General features: G+C 44.2%; 5 non-coding genes and 2 pseudogenes across 5 annotated transcripts; all 7 read right to left on the reverse strand.

Moving 5' to 3' along the window:
- Nucleotides 1-1,708: 1,708 nt before the first annotated feature.
- On the reverse strand, nucleotides 1,709-1,899 carry LOC130328697 (U2 spliceosomal RNA). The gene has a single exon (XR_008872579.1). It is a non-coding gene; the product is annotated as a U2 spliceosomal RNA (small nuclear RNA).
- Nucleotides 1,900-4,005: 2,106 nt separating this feature from the next.
- On the reverse strand, nucleotides 4,006-4,198 carry LOC130328694 (U2 spliceosomal RNA). Its single transcript, XR_008872578.1, has one exon. It is a non-coding gene; the product is annotated as a U2 spliceosomal RNA (small nuclear RNA).
- A 6,940-nt stretch (nucleotides 4,199-11,138) lies between these two features.
- Nucleotides 11,139-11,329, reverse strand: LOC130328698 (U2 spliceosomal RNA). Its single transcript, XR_008872580.1, has one exon. It is a non-coding gene; the product is annotated as a U2 spliceosomal RNA (small nuclear RNA).
- Nucleotides 11,330-13,419: 2,090 nt separating this feature from the next.
- LOC130328693 (U2 spliceosomal RNA) lies at nucleotides 13,420-13,610 on the reverse strand. The gene has a single exon (XR_008872577.1). It is a non-coding gene; the product is annotated as a U2 spliceosomal RNA (small nuclear RNA).
- Nucleotides 13,611-15,705: 2,095 nt separating this feature from the next.
- Nucleotides 15,706-15,896, reverse strand: LOC130328699 (U2 spliceosomal RNA). The gene has a single exon (XR_008872581.1). It is a non-coding gene; the product is annotated as a U2 spliceosomal RNA (small nuclear RNA).
- Nucleotides 15,897-17,988: 2,092 nt separating this feature from the next.
- Nucleotides 17,989-18,192, reverse strand: LOC130328700 (U2 spliceosomal RNA; annotated as a pseudogene).
- Nucleotides 18,193-23,218: 5,026 nt separating this feature from the next.
- On the reverse strand, nucleotides 23,219-23,351 carry LOC130328695 (U2 spliceosomal RNA; annotated as a pseudogene).
- Between the last annotated feature and the right edge of the window lie 82 nt (nucleotides 23,352-23,433).

Genomic DNA, 23,433 nt, shown 5'->3' on the forward strand with positions numbered 1-23,433 from the left:
CTGCACCCCATTGGACTTACCTGTGTGGGTTAAATCCGGGTTATTTGACAACCTATGGCGGTGATGGTTCTGCTCAGGCAGAGCAGTGCTGATGCTCCTCATAAAGCTGTCGCTGCTGTGAAGGTTCTAGGTGACATCACAAATCCCTTTGGTTACATACACAACAAAGCTGGGTTGTTGTTGTTTACACTCTGCAAGGCCTGTGGAAGTGAGTGACATCATAGCACTGTAGTTCTGAGGGTTCAAGATGGATGCAACAATCTCCTGTTGCTTCTATGAAGGCCGTAATAGACGACATCACCAAACAGCTCCATAGTCACATACACAGCAAAGGAGAGATGTTGTTTACACCTAGTGATGTCAGTGGTATTGAGTGACATCACAGCACAGTGCTAAGGCTCCTGGGCCTGGACACAGCAGCGGCTGCAATATCTCAACGGAGAATACGTTTATATCTATGTGTGTGTGTGCGCATATATATATATATATATATATATATATATATATATATATATATATATATATATATATTCTCCGCCGAAATCACTTTTAAACCCATTTCCACCTTTTTTTCCCTTCTCTTCCTCTTACTTTTTTTTCACGTTTTTTTACGTTTTTCTCCTTTTCGCCTCTTTTCTGGGCGTATTATTCTTCTTTTTCTTCTTTTTTTTCGTCTAATGCATACCCCATCAGTGCAGCAATGCTTATTCAATACCGCCAGCAGATGGAGACACTGGGGGATAATTTTCTAAGGATTTATACTGATTTTTCCTGTCTGAATTTGTCGCACAGAAAGTTGCAGGCCAAATATGTGTGACATTTCTGCGACTTTAGCTTCTAGAGCATTTTTACAACATTATACATAGGTGCTGAATACATAAAAAGCGACTGTTCAGCGACAGACAAGTCGCATCGGCTGAAAGTAGGCCAGAATGTCAGTCCATGTTGGAGCAGGTTTAGATACAGTCTAAAGCATAGAACTCAAAGTCTGTGCACAGAATTTAGCAAGGGCCTCGCACCTTCTGATGCATCAGGTAGGTGCACAATAGCATAGCCTAACCCTCTGTACTTTGGTCTATATTGATGCGGGACATAGACAGCCAGCTGATGACCAATCCATTAGTGCAATGGATGGCTGGAAGCATTTGTCTTTGCCTTTGCAATACCACAGAAGCAATGCATGGTCAATGTACAGCAATGACACACCTGTGTGAACAGCCAGGAGACCCCCCCCCCCCCCCCCCCATGTTATGTTACATAGTTACATAGTTAGTACGGTCGAAAAAAGACATATGTCCATCACGTTCAACCAGGGAATTAAGGGGTAGGGGTGTGGCGCGATATTGGGGAAGGGATGAGATTTTATATTTCTTCATAAGCATTAATCTTATTTTGTCAATTAGGAACATTCAGCACCCACCCGCTATCAAGGCAGCTGCCTATCATGTCATGCCCTACCTGCACAGGTGTGCTGGCTACTCAAATGATCCAATTAAGGAGGCCATTTAGTCAGCAGCAGCAGAAGTCCTGTGCCTGGACGCTCCAACAGGGGCCAGACACAAGCAGAAGCAGAAGCAGCAGAAGCAGCAGCAGCACCACCTTTTGTTTTTTGGCTGCAGCAGCAGCAAGGCCCACAGGGCTGGCTAGCTGGCTAGCCAGCAAGCAGGTAGCAATGAAAGTAGGAATCTTTCTTTTTAACCCTGTAAGGGGGTGGTGCACTGTACCCGAAGATACTGCCATATCGGGTCAATGCATAGGGCGACGGAAGCAAGCTTCGAAATCGGCCCCCGTTCTCAAAAATCCATTTAATATATGGTCCCCAGATAGGGGACGTATCAGATATTAAACTGATAAGAACAGATACTACACTTGATCTTAGCCAAAAGGCCGAGAAGCGATAACCGTGAAAGGGGCGGGCCCAACAAGGTCCCCTTCATGGGCACTATCACTGCTTGCTGTCAGGGAGGCTGCCAGACAATTTTCCATGCACACTCTGGGCTGGGGGGCAGTCAACCACCAGTACACACAGCAGAACCTAAACCCATACCATTATTGCTAAGCAGCAAGACAGGGGCCCATTGCACTCCCACGGGGCCTTTTTAAATGCAATCCATAACCCGGATTTGCCAGGAACCCTTCTTACTCCTCCTACTTGCATGTGACACTGGGCTTAGGATCTGCATAGGAAACACACACACAAGCACACACCTACCTTTGTTGCCTGCAGATGCCTCCTTGGCTGTCCCCAAACGGTATCAAACCAACACCCACGGGAAGCTGTAAGCATAGAGGACATGCCTGCACCCCATTGGACTTACCTGTGTGGGTTAAATCCGGGTTATTTGACAACCTATGGCGGTGATGGTTCTGCTCAGGCAGAGCAGTGCTGATGCTCCTCATAAAGCTGTCGCTGCTGTGAAGGTTCTAGGTGACATCACAAATCCCTTTGGTTACATACACAACAAAGCTGGGTTGTTGTTGTTTACACTCTGCAAGGCCTGTGGAAGTGAGTGACATCATAGCACTGTAGTTCTGAGGGTTCAAGATGGATGCAACAATCTCCTGTTGCTTCTATGAAGGCCGTAATAGACGACATCACCAAACAGCTCCATAGTCACATACACAGCAAAGGAGAGATGTTGTTTACACCTAGTGATGTCAGTGGTATTGAGTGACATCACAGCACAGTGCTAAGGCTCCTGGGCCTGGACACAGCAGCGGCTGCAATATCTCAACGGAGAATACGTTTATATCTATGTGTGTGTGTGCGCATATATATATATATATATATATATATATATATATATATATATATATATATATATATTTCTCCGCCGAAATCACTTTTAAACCCATTTCCACCTTTTTTTCCCTTCTCTTCCTCTTACTTTTTTTTCACGTTTTTTTACGTTTTTCTCCTTTTCGCCTCTTTTCTGGGCGTATTATTCTTCTTTTTCTTCTTTTTTTTCGTCTAATGCATACCCCATCAGTGCAGCAATGCTTATTCAATACCGCCAGCAGATGGAGACACTGGGGGATAATTTTCTAAGGATTTATACTGATTTTTCCTGTCTGAATTTGTCGCACAGAAAGTTGCAGGCCAAATATGTGTGACATTTCTGCGACTTTAGCTTCTAGAGCATTTTTACAACATTATACATAGGTGCTGAATACATAAAAAGCGACTGTTCAGCGACAGACAAGTCGCATCGGCTGAAAGTAGGCCAGAATGTCAGTCCATGTTGGAGCAGGTTTAGATACAGTCTAAAGCATAGATCTCAAAGTCTGTGCACAGAATTTAGCAAGGGCCTCGCACCTTCTGATGCATCAGGTAGGTGCACAATAGCATAGCCTAACCCTCTGTACTTTGGTCTATATTGATGCGGGACATAGACAGCCAGCTGATGACCAATCCATTAGTGCAATGGATGGCTGGAAGCATTTGTCTTTGCCTTTGCAATACCACAGAAGCAATGCATGGTCAATGTACAGCAATGACACACCTGTGTGAACAGCCAGGAGACCCCCCCCCCCCCCCCCCCATGTTATGTTACATAGTTACATAGTTAGTACGGTCGAAAAAAGACATATGTCCATCACGTTCAACCAGGGAATTAAGGGGTAGGGGTGTGGCGCGATATTGGGGAAGGGATGAGATTTTATATTTCTTCATAAGCATTAATCTTATTTTGTCAATTAGGAACATTCAGCACCCACCCGCTATCAAGGCAGCTGCCTATCATGTCATGCCCTACCTGCACAGGTGTGCTGGCTACTCAAATGATCCAATTAAGGAGGCCATTTAGTCAGCAGCAGCAGAAGTCCTGTGCCTGGACGCTCCAACAGGGGCCAGACACAAGCAGAAGCAGAAGCAGCAGAAGCAGCAGCAGCACCACCTTTTGTTTTTTGGCTGCAGCAGCAGCAAGGCCCACAGGGCTGGCTAGCTGGCTAGCCAGCAAGCAGGTAGCAATGAAAGTAGGAATCTTTCTTTTTAACCCTGTAAGGGGGTGGTGCACTGTACCCGAAGATACTGCCATATCGGGTCAATGCATAGGGCGACGGAAGCAAGCTTCGAAATCGGCCCCCGTTCTCAAAAATCCATTTAATATATGGTCCCCAGATAGGGGACGTATCAGATATTAAACTGATAAGAACAGATTTTTTTTTTTTTTTATAAACCTTCAGGTTTAGACTAAACACCACTTAGATAACGCGTCATTTTTGACTCATGGTAAAGTCTAACTCATCATTAGGTCATTCTTTATTTGTTCAAAGCAAATTCAAAACAAATTCAAATACCATCACCATTACACCCTTACAACATGTCTCCACTTCAAAAATTTCCATATCCCTTCTGCATCTATTTCACCTAATTTCTTTTTATCACGTAAATAAACGGTGTACAACCTATCCAGAATCATTCTTAAACTTCCTTCCACAGTCACATCTTTTCTCTTAAACACATATAAATTTCTAACATCCCACAAGACTTCCTTCACAATCGCCAACAACACAAACAACACTCTTTCATTCTTTCTTCCAATCATACTAAGACCAAACATCACAACCTCATATGAGAACCTATTTATCCCAGTCAACTCCTTACACAACGGACCTATCCCTCTCCATACATTCTGAGCCATGTCACAATTCCAAATCACATGCATCACACTTTCAACCCCACTACAATCTTCCCTCGGACATATTTCACTCCTTCCAATACCTCTATTCCTTTGGAACTCTCTTACTGGTAGGGCTCCATGCAAACACTGCCATCCTATCTCTCTCTGTCTATTTGATATTCCGTCTGTCATTAAACTCTTCCACACCTTAGACACATCCTGGCCTCTTACCATATTAATCGGACACTCCACCTCACTTGCGGCGACATACCCAAACACATTCTTCTTACTTTCAAACAACTCTTTTCTCACACCAATCAACCTATAACTCTCCAAAAACTTTTCCACATACAAATACCAACTCGGGCACACAAACGCATAAGGCACTCTCAAATCTCTCTCCAGCCAACCTAATTTGCATAACACACGCCCACCTAAATATCTCAACATACATGCAAAATTCTTTTCTCCTCTCATCATCCTTCTAACCGCAAACACCACATTCACCCCCAAATACACATCTAGATTTGGAAATCCCATTCCACCCTTACTACCATCCTTCATCACAACTTCTCTCCTCACTCTTTCCACTTTTGTACCCCAAAAAAACACAAACAAAATTCTTTTTAACTTCCTTAAAACCATATAACTTGGCGGAAACACTATTGCCACATACAATAAAATAGGCAATATTACACTTTTCACAACCAGCACTTTCCCAACCATAGACAAATCTCTCAACCTCCAAAGACTCAATTTTTTGGACACTCTCTTCTCTACATCATCCCAACTTTCTCTCCCATCCAATCTTTCATCCATTTTAACACCTAAAACCTGAATACCACCTTCAATATTCTTCATACCCACATCCTCACTTCCTTGCATACTACCAAAACATTTATACTCACTTTTGTCCCAATTCACCTTAAACCCAGACGCTCCACAAAACAATCCAACTAGTAACTTTGCCCTTCTCATAACAGCCACAGACTCTCCCAAAATACACACATCATCCATGTAGGCCAAAACTTTGACTTCTCTCCCACCACTCCCTGGAATTTTTAACCCTCTAACACACTTATCCCGCCGCAACATCTCTAATAATGGCTCCATAGCACATATAAAAGCCATAGGGGACAACGGACAACCCTGCCTTACACCAGAACATACTTTCACCTTCTCAGACATCCAACCATTTATCAAAACCTTACTATATACTCCATCATACAGCATCCTTACAACATTTACAAAATCACCCGGGAATCCCATTCTCACTAATACTCTAAACAAAAACCTATGTGACAGACGATCAAACGCCTTTTCAAAATCTATCGACATCACTCTAACCTCCTGTTTCCTACTCATACTATCCCATAACAAATCTCTCAACAAACACAAATTTTCATTTATTCTTCTCCCAGGCACTCCACACACTTGTTCTTCTCCAATCACCTGCTCAACCACATCTCTCATCCTATTTGTAATTATTTTAGCAAACACCTTATAATCTACACTCAACAAAGTTATCGGCCTCCAATTCCTCACATCATTCACATCACCTTTCTTATAAATCAACACAACCACTCCACTCTTCATACTTTCCACCATTCTCTCCTTCCTCCACATATACCTATACACTTCCACCAAATCATCCTTCACAACATCCCAAATCCAAGCATAAAATTCAACAGGCAACCCATCCTCTCCAGGCGTTTTATTTCTTGACATACTATCCACAGTCCTCTTCACTTCCTCCTCTCCAATCTCTCTCATCAGAGTCCCATATTCACTACCATCCACCCTCTTATCAAGCACTCTCAACACTTCATCCTGCAAGTCCTCTTCACAATCTTTTACCGCATACAACTCTTCATAAAATTTTTTAACCACTCCCAACACAGCTTTACCTTTAACCAGACAGCCATCATCATCATACACTCTTACCATATCCTCTCTCTTCCCAATAACTTTTTTAAAGAAATATCTCGAACATTTCTCATCTTTCTCTAACTTATCAAGTTTTGCTTGATACATCAACTCTTTACCTTTCTCATTCAACCAATTTTTTAGATCACTCTTCACAACCTCAATCTGCTCACCCACACTCCAGCCATACTTCTTTAACTTATTGAGAAACACCAATCTTTTATTCAACCATTCATACTTCTTCTTCCTCCCAGCATTCCGCTTATATCCCTCTCTTTTAAAGAAAACTTTTGTTTGACCCTTAACCCATTCCCACCAACACAATATATCAGGAAAATCATTCTTTTTCTTACACCAACCCCTATACTTATTAACATATCTATCATACACTCCTTCCACTTCCAACAATTTAACATTTAATTTCCATACACCCCTCCCACTCACACAATCTGCATCCAATACTAACTCACAACACACATACTCATGATCTGAATATCCTACTTTTTCTTGCATATAATTCTTACATAACACACCCTTAGACACAAAACACATATCAAGTCTGGAACTATGACTTCCACTATCAGAATAATATGTATCTAACAAAGGACACACTCCACACGCTTCAGCCACATCCTTTAACTTAAAGTCACACACCATACTTTTAAGAATATTCCCAGATACATCCACATTCCCCTCAATTTCACAATTGAAATCCCCCACCCACACCAAAGGTATTTTACCCGGCAGAAACCTCTTAATTACCTCCAACAACCCCACCCGCTCCTCCCTCCTTACCGGCGCATACACATTTATCAACCTAAATTTAACCCCCTGCACCTTAACCTCCACCATGATACACCTCCCCTCCTCTATTACCACATAACTACAAACTTCAAACTTAAAGCTCTTAAAAAGCACCCCTACCCCATCATTCCTATTATGCCCAGACACCGACCAAACAGCAGGACCATAAGCCCATTCTCCCTTCCCCGGAATATCATTTAGCCCACATTCCTGCAAACAAATAATGTCCGCTTTTTTCCCTGCCAAGTCCTCCAAAATTACTGTCCTTCTGACTTTACTTCTAAAGACTCTAACGTTTATAGAACCGACTAAAAAAGACATACCACCATCTTAACAACCCTAAGGAAGAATTTGACAGAAAAGAAGAAAGTTATTTAGGTAGCTTTCCTCAGCGGTGTGGGAGAAGCTTCTCCCGCAGAGCACGCATCCATGTCGCTCTCAGATAGCGGTTGATACCGATTGTCCGTAGCCACCAGCGTCGACTCCATCTGTCCACCAGAAAGCTTCCTGGCCGTCTTCTTGGGGGGACGAAAAAGATCAAAGTCATCCTCTCTCTCTCTATGTCTCTCCTCACGGTCTTCACCTTCAGAAGAAGACCACTCTTCAATTTGCGGCGACTCCTCAGCCGGGGGACTGGGAGCATCCTCAATCTCCCCTTCTTCCACTTGCACCGCCATTTGCTCCTCCTCCACCACCACTTGCTCCTCTACCACCACAGGACTCTGTACCTCTCCAATAATAACGCTCTCTCTTGCAGGAACCACTGCAGCCGCAGCTGCAGCTGCCCTCCTCCTCTCCACCATTTCCTCTTCCATTCTCCTCTCCTCCTCCCTCCTCTTCAACACTGGACAGTTCTTGTACACATGGCCAGCTTCCCCACATAGGTCACAGGTCCTCGGGTGTGGACATGCACCCGCCTCATGCCCCGGTTGCTTACAGTTCCTGCATTTCTTACTGCCAGGGCAGGCCTCCTTCACATGTCCAAACAATAGACAATTTCTACAGAAAGATGGCTGTCCGTAGTAATAGAGATAACCTCTGAAACCAGCAATGGTAAAGTTCGCCGGAGGGTGCTTAACGCCTCCAATGCAATCTCCATCAAGCCGCAACTTCACAAAGAACTTATACGTGCCATTAAATACACCAATGCTGCTTGTCTGCTTAGTACCACCAGCAATAGACTCACAATAGATGCTCAAGAAGTTCTTAATCATAGAGACATCAACAAACGGATTGTACATGTGGATAAACAAAGTCTTTGTCCCCATTTCAAAAAGGGGATAAAAGGACACATCCCGCAAAACCTCACTTCCACTGTTCCGTTTTAAGCACTCATAAAAGTTCTGGCAGTCAGCATCATATAAGAAGGACACGTCATAAATACCTTGGCGCTTGTTCTCCTGGACACAAAAGAGGTCGCTCAAGGAAAATCCTGCCAGTCGCTCCACAATGGTATGGCCGATGTATTCAATGCTGTTTCTTAGACGATCCGTGGTTAGCACCTTGATGCGTACGGTCTTCTCCACTGCAGACATGTTGGATCCAGCCATCTTTCCAAATCTGTCGGTAACGAGTACCACAGTCTTGATCACCTACGCAGCTAGTCGCGGCGCAGTTCACTCGCACCCTCAGCGCCGACCGAGGCAATAAACCCCGATCTTAGCCAAAAGGCCGAGAAGCGATAACCGTGAAAGGGGCGGGCCCAACAAGGTCCCCTTCATGGGCACTATCACTGCTTGGTGTCAGGGAGGCTGCCAGACAATTTTCCATGCACACTCTGGGCTGGGGGGCAGTCAACCACCAGTACACACAGCAGAACCTAAACCCATACCATTATTGCTAAGCAGCAAGACAGGGGCCCATTGCACTCCCACGGGGCCTTTTTAAATGCAATCCATAACCCGGATTTGCCAGGAACCCTTCTTACTCCTCCTACTTGCATGTGACACTGGGCTTAGGATCTGCATAGGAAACACACACACAAGCACACACCTACCTTTGTTGCCTGCAGATGCCTCCTTGGCTGTCCCCAAACGGTATCAAACCAACACCCACGGGAAGCTGTAAGCATAGAGGACATGCCTGCACCCCATTGGACTTACCTGTGTGGGTTAAATCCGGGTTATTTGACAACCTATGGCGGTGATGGTTCTGCTCAGGCAGAGCAGTGCTGATGCTCCTCATAAAGCTGTCGCTGCTGTGAAGGTTCTAGGTGACATCACAAATCCCTTTGGTTACATACACAACAAAGCTGGGTTGTTGTTGTTTACACTCTGCAAGGCCTGTGGAAGTGAGTGACATCATAGCACTGTAGTTCTGAGGGTTCAAGATGGATGCAACAATCTCCTGTTGCTTCTATGAAGGCCGTAATAGACGACATCACCAAACAGCTCCATAGTCACATACACAGCAAAGGAGAGATGTTGTTTACACCTAGTGATGTCAGTGGTATTGAGTGACATCACAGCACAGTGCTAAGGCTCCTGGGCCTGGACACAGCAGCGGCTGCAATATCTCAACGGAGAATACGTTTATATCTATGTGTGTGTGTGCGCATATATATATATATATATATATATATATATATATATATATATATTTCTCCGCCGAAATCACTTTTAAACCCATTTCCACCTTTTTTTCCCTTCTCTTCCTCTTACTTTTTTTTCACGTTTTTTTACGTTTTTCTCCTTTTCGCCTCTTTTCTGGGCGTATTATTCTTCTTTTTCTTCTTTTTTTTCGTCTAATGCATACCCCATCAGTGCAGCAATGCTTATTCAATACCGCCAGCAGATGGAGACACTGGGGGATAATTTTCTAAGGATTTATACTGATTTTTCCTGTCTGAATTTGTCGCACAGAAAGTTGCAGGCCAAATATGTGTGACATTTCTGCGACTTTAGCTTCTAGAGCATTTTTACAACATTATACATAGGTGCTGAATACATAAAAAGCGACTGTTCAGCGACAGACAAGTCGCATCGGCTGAAAGTAGGCCAGAATGTCAGTCCATGTTGGAGCAGGTTTAGATACAGTCTAAAGCATAGATCTCAAAGTCTGTGCACAGAATTTAGCAAGGGCCTCGCACCTTCTGATGCATCAGGTAGGTGCACAATAGCATAGCCTAACCCTCTGTACTTTGGTCTATATTGATGCGGGACATAGACAGCCAGCTGATGACCAATCCATTAGTGCAATGGATGGCTGGAAGCATTTGTCTTTGCCTTTGCAATACCACAGAAGCAATGCATGGTCAATGTACAGCAATGACACACCTGTGTGAACAGCCAGGAGACCCCCCCCCCCCCCCCCCCATGTTATGTTACATAGTTACATAGTTAGTACGGTCGAAAAAAGACATATGTCCATCACGTTCAACCAGGGAATTAAGGGGTAGGGGTGTGGCGCGATATTGGGGAAGGGATGAGATTTTATATTTCTTCATAAGCATTAATCTTATTTTGTCAATTAGGAACATTCAGCACCCACCCGCTATCAAGGCAGCTGCCTATCATGTCATGCCCTACCTGCACAGGTGTGCTGGCTACTCAAATGATCCAATTAAGGAGGCCATTTAGTCAGCAGCAGCAGAAGTCCTGTGCCTGGACGCTCCAACAGGGGCCAGACACAAGCAGAAGCAGAAGCAGCAGAAGCAGCAGAAGCAGCAGCAGCACCACCTTTTGTTTTTTGGCTGCAGCAGCAGCAAGGCCCACAGGGCTGGCTAGCTGGCTAGCCAGCAAGCAGGTAGCAATGAAAGTAGGAATCTTTCTTTTTAACCCTGTAAGGGGGTGGTGCACTGTACCCGAAGATACTGCCATATCGGGTCAATGCATAGGGCGACGGAAGCAAGCTTCGAAATCGGCCCCCGTTCTCAAAAATCCATTTAATATATGGTCCCCAGATAGGGGACGTATCAGATATTAAACTGATAAGAACAGATACTACACTTGATCTTAGCCAAAAGGCCGAGAAGCGATAACCGTGAAAGGGGCGGGCCCAACAAGGTCCCCTTCATGGGCACTATCACTGCTTGCTGTCAGGGAGGCTGCCAGACAATTTTCCATGCACACTCTGGGCTGGGGGGCAGTCAACCACCAGTACACACAGCAGAACCTAAACCCATACCATTATTGCTAAGCAGCAAGACAGGGGCCCATTGCACTCCCACGGGGCCTTTTTAAATGCAATCCATAACCCGGATTTGCCAGGAACCCTTCTTACTCCTCCTACTTGCATGTGACACTGGGCTTAGGATCTGCATAGGAAACACACACACAAGCACACACCTACCTTTGTTGCCTGCAGATGCCTCCTTGGCTGTCCCCAAACGGTATCAAACCAACACCCACGGGAAGCTGTAAGCATAGAGGACATGCCTGCACCCCATTGGACTTACCTGTGTGGGTTAAATCCGGGTTATTTGACAACCTATGGCGGTGATGGTTCTGCTCAGGCAGAGCAGTGCTGATGCTCCTCATAAAGCTGTCGCTGCTGTGAAGGTTCTAGGTGACATCACAAATCCCTTTGGTTACATACACAACAAAGCTGGGTTGTTGTTGTTTACACTCTGCAAGGCCTGTGGAAGTGAGTGACATCATAGCACTGTAGTTCTGAGGGTTCAAGATGGATGCAACAATCTCCTGTTGCTTCTATGAAGGCCGTAATAGACGACATCACCAAACAGCTCCATAGTCACATACACAGCAAAGGAGAGATGTTGTTTACACCTAGTGATGTCAGTGGTATTGAGTGACATCACAGCACAGTGCTAAGGCTCCTGGGCCTGGACACAGCAGCGGCTGCAATATCTCAACGGAGAATACGTTTATATCTATGTGTGTGTGTGCGCATATATATATATATATATATATATATATATATATATATATATATATATATATTTCTCCGCCGAAATCACTTTTAAACCCATTTCCACCTTTTTTTCCCTTCTCTTCCTCTTACTTTTTTTTCACGTTTTTTTACGTTTTTCTCCTTTTCGCCTCTTTTCTGGGCGTATTATTCTTCTTTTTCTTCTTTTTTTTCGTCTAATGCATACCCCATCAGTGCAGCAATGCTTATTCAATACCGCCAGCAGATGGAGACACTGGGGGATAATTTTCTAAGGATTTATACTGATTTTTCCTGTCTGAATTTGTCGCACAGAAAGTTGCAGGCCAAATATGTGTGACATTTCTGCGACTTTAGCTTCTAGAGCATTTTTACAACATTATACATAGGTGCTGAATACATAAAAAGCGACTGTTCAGCGACAGACAAGTCGCATCGGCTGAAAGTAGGCCAGAATGTCAGTCCATGTTGGAGCAGGTTTAGATACAGTCTAAAGCATAGATCTCAAAGTCTGTGCACAGAATTTAGCAAGGGCCTCGCACCTTCTGATGCATCAGGTAGGTGCACAATAGCATAGCCTAACCCTCTGTACTTTGGTCTATATTGATGCGGGACATAGACAGCCAGCTGATGACCAATCCATTAGTGCAATGGATGGCTGGAAGCATTTGTCTTTGCCTTTGCAATACCACAGAAGCAATGCATGGTCAATGTACAGCAATGACACACCTGTGTGAACAGCCAGGAGACCCCCCCATGTTATGTTACATAGTTACATAGTTAGTACGGTCGAAAAAAGACATATGTCCATCACGTTCAACCAGGGAATTAAGGGGTAGGGGTGTGGCGCGATATTGGGGAAGGGATGAGATTTTATATTTCTTCATAAGCATTAATCTTATTTTGTCAATTAGGAACATTCAGCACCCACCCGCTATCAAGGCAGCTGCCTATCATGTCATGCCCTACCTGCACAGGTGTGCTGGCTACTCAAATGATCCAATTAAGGAGGCCATTTAGTCAGCAGCAGCAGAAGTCCTGTGCCTGGACGCTCCAACAGGGGCCAGACACAAGCAGAAGCAGAAGCAGCAGAAGCAGCAGCAGCACCACCTTTTGTTTTTTGGCTGCAGCAGCAGCAAGGCCCACAGGGCTGGCTAGCTGGCTAGCCAGCAAGCAGGTAGCAATGAAAGTAGGAATCTTTCTTTTTAACCCTGTAAGGGGGTGGTGCACTGTACCCGAAGATACTGCCATATCGGGTCAATGCATAGGGCGACGGAAGCAAGCTTCGAAATTGGCCCCCGTTCTCAAAAATCCATTTAATATATGGTCCCCAGATAGGGGACGTATCAGATATTAAACTGATAAGAACAGATACTACACTTGATCTTAGCCAAAAGGCCGAGAAGCGATAACCGTGAAAGGGGCGGGCCCAACAAGGTCCCCTTCATGGGCACTATCACTGCTTGCTGTCAGGGAGGCTGCCAGACAATTTTCCATGCACACTCTGGGCTGGGGGGCAGTCAACCACCAGTACACACAGCAGAACCTAAACCCATACCATTATTGCTAAGCAGCAAGACAGGGGCCCATTGCACTCCCACGGGGCCTTTTTAAATGCAATCCATAACCCGGATTTGCCAGGAACCCTTCTTACTCCTCCTACTTGCATGTGACACTGGGCTTAGGATCTGCATAGGAAACACACACACAAGCACACACCTACCTTTGTTGCCTGCAGATGCCTCCTTGGCTGTCCCCAAACGGTATCAAACCAACACCCACGGGAAGCTGTAAGCATAGAGGACATGCCTGCACCCCATTGGACTTACCTGTGTGGGTTAAATCCGGGTTATTTGACAACCTATGGCGGTGATGGTTCTGCTCAGGCAGAGCAATGCTGATGCTCCTCATAAAGCTGTCGCTGCTGTGAAGGTTCTAGGTGACATCACAAATCCCTTTGGTTACATACACAACAAAGCTGGGTTGTTGTTGTTTACACTCTGCAAGGCCTGTGGAAGTGAGTGACATCATAGCACTGTAGTTCTGAGGGTTCAAGATGGATGCAACAATCTCCTGTTGCTTCTATGAAGGCCGTAATAGACGACATCACCAAACAGCTCCATAGTCACATACACAGCAAAGGAGAGATGTTGTTTACACCTAGTGATGTCAGTGGTATTGAGTGACATCACAGCACAGTGCTAAGGCTCCTGGGCCTGGACACAGCAGCGGCTGCAATATCTCAACGGAGAATACGTTTATATCTATGTGTGTGTGTGCGCATATATATATATATATATATATATATATATATATATATATATATATTTCTCCGCCGAAATCACTTTTAAACCCATTTCCACCTTTTTTTCCCTTCTCTTCCTCTTACTTTTTTTTCACGTTTTTTTACGTTTTTCTCCTTTTCGCCTCTTTTCTGGGCGTATTATTCTTCTTTTTCTTCTTTTTTTTCGTCTAATGCATACCCCATCAGTGCAGCAATGCTTATTCAATACCGCCAGCAGATGGAGACACTGGGGGATAATTTTCTAAGGATTTATACTGATTTTTCCTGTCTGAATTTGTCGCACAGAAAGTTGCAGGCCAAATATGTGTGACATTTCTGCGACTTTAGCTTCTAGAGCATTTTTACAACATTATACATAGGTGCTGAATACATAAAAAGCGACTGTTCAGCGACAGACAAGTCGCATCGGCTGAAAGTAGGCCAGAATGTCAGTCCATGTTGGAGCAGGTTTAGATACAGTCTAAAGCATAGATCTCAAAGTCTGTGCACAGAATTTAGCAAGGGCCTCGCACCTTCTGATGCATCAGGTAGGTGCACAATAGCATAGCCTAACCCTCTGTACTTTGGTCTATATTGATGCGGGACATAGACAGCCAGCTGATGACCAATCCATTAGTGCAATGGATGGCTGGAAGCATTTGTCTTTGCCTTTGCAATACCACAGAAGCAATGCATGGTCAATGTACAGCAATGACACACCTGTGTGAACAGCCAGGAGACCCCCCCCCCCCCCCCCCATGTTATGTTACATAGTTACATAGTTAGTACGGTCGAAAAAAGACATATGTCCATCACGTTCAACCAGGGAATTAAGGGGTAGGGGTGTGGCGCGATATTGGGGAAGGGATGAGATTTTATATTTCTTCATAAGCATTAATCTTATTTTGTCAATTAGGAACATTCAGCACCCACCCGCTATCAAGGCAGCTGCCTATCATGTCATGCCCTACCTGCACAGGTGTGCTGGCTACTCAAATGATCCAATTAAGGAGGCCATTTAGTCAGCAGCAGCAGAAGTCCTGTGCCTGGACGCTCCAACAGGGGCCAGACACAAGCAGAAGCAGAAGCAGCAGAAGCAGCAGCAGCACCACCTTTTGTTTTTTGGCTGCAGCAGCAGCAAGGCCCACAGGGCTGGCTAGCTGGCTAGCCAGCAAGCAGGTAGCAATGAAAGTAGGAATCTTTCTTTTTAACCCTGTAAGGGGGTGGTGCACTGTACCCGAAGATACTGCCATATCGGGTCAATGCATAGGGCGACGGAAGCAAGCTTCGAAATCGGCCCCCGTTCTCAAAAATCCATTTAATATATGGTCCCCAGATAGGGGACGTATCAGATATTAAACTGATAAGAACAGATACTACACTTGATCTTAGCCAAAAGGCCGAGAAGCGATAACCGTGAAAGGGGCGGGCCCAACAAGGTCCCCTTCATGGGCACTATCACTGCTTGCTGTCAGGGAGGCTGCCAGACAATTTTCCATGCACACTCTGGGCTGGGGGGCAGTCAACCACCAGTACACACAGCAGAACCTAAACCCATACCATTATTGCTAAGCAGCAAGACAGGGGCCCATTGCACTCCCACGGGGCCTTTTTAAATGCAATCCATAACCCGGATTTGCCAGGAACCCTTCTTACTCCTCCTACTTGCATGTGACACTGGGCTTAGGATCTGCATAGGAAACACACACACAAGCACACACCTACCTTTGTTGCCTGCAGATGCCTCCTTGGCTGTCCCCAAACGGTATCAAACCAACACCCACGGGAAGCTGTAAGCATAGAGGACATGCCTGCACCCCATTGGACTTACCTGTGTGGGTTAAATCCGGGTTATTTGACAACCTATGGCGGTGATGGTTCTGCTCAGGCAGAGCAGTGCTGATGCTCCTCATAAAGCTGTCGCTGCTGTGAAGGTTCTAGGTGACATCACAAATCCCTTTGGTTACATACACAACAAAGCTGGGTTGTTGTTGTTTACACTCTGCAAGGCCTGTGGAAGTGAGTGACATCATAGCACTGTAGTTCTGAGGGTTCAAGATGGATGCAACAATCTCCTGTTGCTTCTATGAAGGCCGTAATAGACGACATCACCAAACAGCTCCATAGTCACATACACAGCAAAGGAGAGATGTTGTTTACACCTAGTGATGTCAGTGGTATTGAGTGACATCACAGCACAGTGCTAAGGCTCCTGGGCCTGGACACAGCAGCGGCTGCAATATCTCAACGGAGAATACGTTTATATCTATGTGTGTGTGTGCGCATATATATATATATATATATATATATATATATATATATATATATTTCTCCGCCGAAATCACTTTTAAACCCATTTCCACCTTTTTTTCCCTTCTCTTCCTCTTACTTTTTTTTCACGTTTTTTTACGTTTTTCTCCTTTTCGCCTCTTTTCTGGGCGTATTATTCTTCTTTTTCTTCTTTTTTTTCGTCTAATGCATACCCCATCAGTGCAGCAATGCTTATTCAATACCGCCAGCAGATGGAGACACTGGGGGATAATTTTCTAAGGATTTATACTGATTTTTCCTGTCTGAATTTGTCGCACAGAAAGTTGCAGGCCAAATATGTGTGACATTTCTGCGACTTTAGCTTCTAGAGCATTTTTACAACATTATACATAGGTGCTGAATACATAAAAAGCGACTGTTCAGCGACAGACAAGTCGCATCGGCTGAAAGTAGGCCAGAATGTCAGTCCATGTTGGAGCAGGTTTAGATACAGTCTAAAGCATAGATCTCAAAGTCTGTGCACAGAATTTAGCAAGGGCCTCGCACCTTCTGATGCATCAGGTAGGTGCACAATAGCATAGCCTAACCCTCTGTACTTTGGTCTATATTGATGCGGGACATAGACAGCCAGCTGATGACCAATCCATTAGTGCAATGGATGGCTGGAAGCATTTGTCTTTGCCTTTGCAATACCACAGAAGCAATGCATGGTCAATGTACAGCAATGACACACCTGTGTGAACAGCCAGGAGACCCCCCCCCCCCCCCCCATGTTATGTTACATAGTTACATAGTTAGTACGGTCGAAAAAAGACATATGTCCATCACGTTCAACCAGGGAATTAAGGGGTAGGGGTGTGGCGCGATATTGGGGAAGGGATGAGATTTTATATTTCTTCATAAGCATTAATCTTATTTTGTCAATTAGGAACATTCAGCACCCACCCGCTATCAAGGCAGCTGCCTATCATGTCATGCCCTACCTGCACAGGTGTGCTGGCTACTCAAATGATCCAATTAAGGAGGCCATTTAGTCAGCAGCAGCAGAAGTCCTGTGCCTGGACGCTCCAACAGGGGCCAGACACAAGCAGAAGCAGAAGCAGCAGAAGCAGCAGCAGCACCACCTTTTGTTTTTTGGCTGCAGCAGCAGCAAGGCCCACAGGGCTGGCTAGCTGGCTAGCCAGCAAGCAGGTAGCAATGAAAGTAGGAATCTTTCTTTTTAACCCTGTAAGGGGGTGGTGCACTGTACCCGAAGATACTGCCATATCGGGTCAATGCATAGGGCGACGGAAGCAAGCTTCGAAATCGGCCCCCGTTCTCAAAAATCCATTTAATATATGGTCCCCAGATAGGGGACGTATCAGATATTAAACTGATAAGAACAGATTTTTTTTTTAACTTGACTACCCTTACGGGGGCAACTTTATTAAAAATTAAATAATATTAACAAAGTTGTGCAAATATGTCAATAAATACAGTTACATATAAATAACATATTTACAACATATTAAAACATAAAATGGGCACTTGGTGGCTTTACAAGATAGAATTCCATTCTTTTAAAAACCATTTTCTAGATAAAAGCGGAAATCTCTTCTTGTCTAAAAGATAGTACTGGTACATTTCATAAAAACAGATAGATAAAATGTCCTTCACAGATAAAACCTCATGCTTGAACAATAAAATATTCCTGGCCTTCCACAGAGCTGCCTTCACACAGTTTATGATCTTCCATGCAATAGTCTCTTGAGTCCGTGTTGGGCATTCCAGGCAACCATAAAAAACCACTGCAATATTTAAGTCTTTTAGTCCAGTTATCCTTTTTACCAGAGGGAGTATCTTTGTCCATATTTTCTGCGAGTAAAAACAAGTCCATATTAGATGGTGCACGGTCTCCTCTTGTCGGCATCCCTCCCTCGGGCAGGTTGCAGAGTTGGATAATCCTCTTCGGTGCTGGAATGCCCGGCATGGAAGACACTCGTGTGCGCAGCTCCAGGCCAGGTCCTTCTGTGAATTAAAAAGATAATTAATACTCAACATCTTCCAAATCTGTATACACTTCTGTTCGTTAAAATTTTTGATGGGAGTCACGGTACTGGTTTCTTTTATTTCCTTTAGTAGTTTTTTGCTATTGCACAGATCCTGAACACTTTTACCTTTAAAATTATATAAGTTTAAAATTTTTCCTAAAATCATGTATTGAGGGGGTAAATTCAAAGAATAAGGGCAACTTAAAACTGTAGAAAACCAGCCGTTCCTCCGCATAAAATAACCAGTATTAAAACGAACAAAATAAGACCAGTAGCTATCTTTAAAAACAGTAGTAAAACACATGCTAAAAAACTTTATTAAAAGGAAAGCTTTAAAATCTGGAAAATCCTTACCGCCCCTGGAGTTCGGTTTTATCACAATTTGTCTCTTTAATTTTTCGCTCTTAGAACTCCAAAAGAAAGTAAAACAAGCTTTTGTTATTTTCTTTAGAACCATTTCGGGGGGTGGGAAAACCAGACTTAAATACAATAAAATAGGTAAAAGCACCATTTTTGTAATTAAAACCTTCCCTTCCATTGTAAGTTCTCGCATGTTCCACATACATATTTTCTTATTTATTTTTTGAGCCACCAAGTCCCAGCTATTAAAACCATTATTAGACTCGTCAAAGGAGACACCTAAAATCTGCACCGACTCAGACACAGGGACGGGCACATCATACAAAGGCATTCCGCCTATGTTTAAAATGTTACTTTTGTTAAAATTGACTTTAAAACCGGAGGCACAATTAAAATATTGAATCTGTTTTAGCGTCTTCTGAAGCGATGGGGTGTCCCTGCAAAACACCGCAACATCGTCCATGTACCCCACTACCTTCGCCTCTAGTCCCCCTCCTCCTGGCAGGGGGACTCCATGGATCTGCTTATCCTTTCGTATTGTACATAAAAGAGGCTCTATTGCGCAAATGAAGAGTAGTGGGGACAAGGGACACCCCTGCTTCACTCCGGAATTTAAAATCACGCCCTGTGTCTTAAAACCATTTACTAAAATTTTACTAGTACAGTTATCATAAAAAGCTCTAAGAGACAATAAAAAGCCATCAGGTATACCCATTTTCTCTAAAACCTTAAAAAGATAAAAATGTGACACCCTGTCGAAAGCTTTTTCAAAATCTATGGATAAAACCGCCAGCTTTCCTTTTCTTAATTTGGTGTCGCTAATTACATCCTTTAAAAGGTTTAGGTTCTCCCATAAACTCCTCCCAGGCACCCCACAGACTTGGTTTGTATGAATTATTTTATGGATTACGTTCTTTAAGCGGTTAGCACACAGTTTCGCCATTATTTTATAGTCGCAGTTCAGAAGGGTGATTGGTCTCCAGTTTTTGAGTTCCGACCGGTCTCCCTTTTTGAATAGCAGGGAGACATCACCCTTCTTCCATGAGCCTGGGAGGATTTTAGACTTAAAGACTTCCGTAAAAAGGGAGAACAAATCTTCTTTTAAAATACCATAAAAAGTAACATAAAATTCAATGGGTATACCATCCGGCCCAGGCACTTTACCTGTTTTAAAACTCTTGACGGTCTCTAAAATCTCCTGCTCTGAAATATTCTGCAATAAAAAAGACTGTGAGACAGGATCTAAAAAATTGGTGATCTCCTTTAACGAGTCATTCATAAAACATTCATCAATGTGTTTTACATTAAAAAGATCCGCATAAAACTCTTGCACCTTTTTTAAAATACCCTGTACATCATTCACTCCTTCAATGTTTTCTATTAACCTTCTATTTTCATGTATTTTCTTAAAAAAATACCTGGAGCAGGTCTCGTTTTCCTCAAGATGCTGTATTCGAGACCTAAAGATAATTTCTTTTCCTTTCTGCTCCAGGCACTTAGTTATTTCTTTTTTAAGATCATGTACCTCCTTCTCCACCTCCATCCCATGTGCTCTGAATTTGTACAGGGTTTGCAGACGAGTATTTAGGATATTATAAAATTCACGTTTTTCTTTAGCTTTCCTAACCCCAACACGGATAAAAAATTCTTTTATTTTTAGTTTCATTTTTTCCCACCAGATACTGGTGGGAGTGTTGGGGTCTTTAACTCGTCTGCATTCCTTGTAAAAGGTGATAAAATCTGATAAAACCTGCGGATCTTCTAAAAGGGACACGTTTAACTTCCAGGCATTCCTACCAGTTCTCCTTTTAAAATCACTTTTAACTTTAAAATACAATAATTTATGGTCAGAAAAAACATTGGTAAAAAGATCACAGTTAAAAGGCAGTACTTGATAAGAACAAAAAATAAAATCTATCCTGGAGCTACAGCTTGCATTGCTCCAGGTAACACCGTCTTCCTCTGGTACGTTAAAATTACATTTTTTAAAAACATCAGTGAGATTAAAATCTAAAATCAAGTTTTTTAACATAAAAGACGTCTTATCATAGTTCCTACTCACTGCGTTCGAAAAACGGCGTTCTCCCCTTAAAATACAATTAAAATCACCTGATAAAACAAGAGGACTAGAATTGTTAATAAAAAGGGGTAAAATCTCCAACATTTTTATTCTTTCATTCTTATCAGGAGAACCATAAAAATTTAAAAACTGCCATTTAATACCATTAATAAAAGCGCTGACCAATAAAATTCTGCCTGGTAAAATTTCGTTAAAACTCTCAATTAAAACGTTCCCTTTAAAAAGTATGGCGACCCCTGCTGATCTGGACTCATTTGATCCAGACCAGACTGATGGACCGTGCACCCAATCATCTTCATATTCTTTATAATTTAATCTGTGCGGGATGCCACATTCCTGCAGGAAAAGGACGGAAGCAGCAAAAACCGACAAGTAATTAAATAGGGCAACCCTTCTTACTCTGGCGCTCACACTTCTCACGTTCAAGGACAGACCGGACAACTCAGCCATGGGAATGTACAAGAAAACGTCTTACACCTCTGATTCCCCCTCCGAAGCCTCATACCCCCCAAAATCTGACTCAACTGTACGCATAGAGGAAGCAGGAGAGGAGGCACCATCACTCAGCCGACCCCCCTCCTCCATCATGATTGAGGCATAGTTGTTCTCGGGCATCCTGGCAATCAGGGCTCCAGACTCATTGGGTTCTTCCACCTCTTGCCCCTCCATAGGGGTCGGGTGTTCACTAAGTTCCGTCTCTGGTACCTCAGAGACGGTCACCCCTGAAACCTCCTCCTGGCAGGGAGGAGGGGGGGTATCCCCTATGGGGACCTGTGGAGGAACGTCACTTGGGTTCCCTGCATCCGCAGGTACTTCCATCGGCTCCCCCTGGACCGCCTCCGAATAGAGTCTTCTGGAGCCCCTCCGCCTTTTAACCTTCACCTCTCCACCCGGATCATCGCTCTCAGGGGGACCCTGAGCCAGAGGTTGCTGAGGAGCGGATTCGGCCGCCGTCCGCTCCTCTCTTAACCCAGCATGCTCCTGGGGGCCAGTTTTTTCACCACTTGCACGTTTTTTGGCCATCCTCTGCTCTTTAGGGTCCCCTCCTTTTGACTGAGGGGGGTCTTTCTCCTTCTCCATCTCACCGCTTACCTCTTGTGGGGGGGTAATCACTGGCTCTGCTTGCCTCGGCTGGTGTCCCGGTTGCTGTCCTTGCTGCCTCCAGGGTTGCCACTGCTGCTCCGTCCTATGTCTGTGGGGACAAGAGGAGAAAAGGTGACCGAATTGTTGACAGAAATTGCACCTCCCTCCTCTTGTGCATTTCTCTGTCTCGTGCTGTGTGCTACCACATTTTTTGCATGTACTTTCACAGTTTTCTTTTGTGTGTCCATATCTGTGACACTTCCTGCAGTAGCTTGGCATCCCCGCATAAAAGAGGTCGCCACACATATTATTTATTTTAAAACGAGCTGGTGGTAGTTGAATTCCCCCTGGCAATCTGTCATCTTTTTTGCATGTAACCTGAAATCTCCACTTAGATGTCCAGATGCCACAGCTGTTCATGATTTTTCCTCTGCACTCAACCTTACTAAAATAGACTTGTAAAAACAACTCAACATCGTGTAGGTTGGCGAAAGGGGAATACATCTTTACTACCACCAGCTTAATATCGTCTAGAACGTGCTCAATAATCCGGACACCCTGAAGCTTTTTGTCTTTACTCGCAGCAGCTCTGGTAACAAAATCTCTGTGGATGCCATTTTGTGTGAACGTCACATCAAAAATTTTACGCTTCGGGTAGTCCTGGATTGCCAATATCTCGCCCTTCTGTATTCCGAAAACTCCTCCGAGCACGTCCTCTACTACGAATTTCAAATCGTCCGCCCTTTTGGTATCATCCGTGAGAATGACTCTCACGGTGTTTTTGATCCTTGCGTATGCCGGCACAGAACCTGGATCCGGATCATCATCCATGGTTCTAACCTCTCTCCACCCGAAGGTCTTGAGAGGCGATCGCTACTCGTTACCCTGGGACTAGGCCCTCTCCCCAATAGCAACAAGTGGGTGAAGCCCAGGCAATAAACCTGGGCGATCCCACAAGGCCGAGGAGAGGGGTACCCGAGTACCTTCTGACCAGATCTCCTGTATTACTACACTTGATCTTAGCCAAAAGGCCGAGAAGCGATAACCGTGAAAGGGGCGGGCCCAACAAGGTCCCCTTCATGGGCACTATCACTGCTTGCTGTCAGGGAGGCTGCCAGACAATTT

This window comes from Hyla sarda, unplaced genomic scaffold, assembly GCF_029499605.1.
Source record: "Hyla sarda isolate aHylSar1 unplaced genomic scaffold, aHylSar1.hap1 scaffold_3126, whole genome shotgun sequence".
In the NCBI taxonomy this organism is placed as follows: Eukaryota; Metazoa; Chordata; class Amphibia; order Anura; family Hylidae; genus Hyla; species Hyla sarda.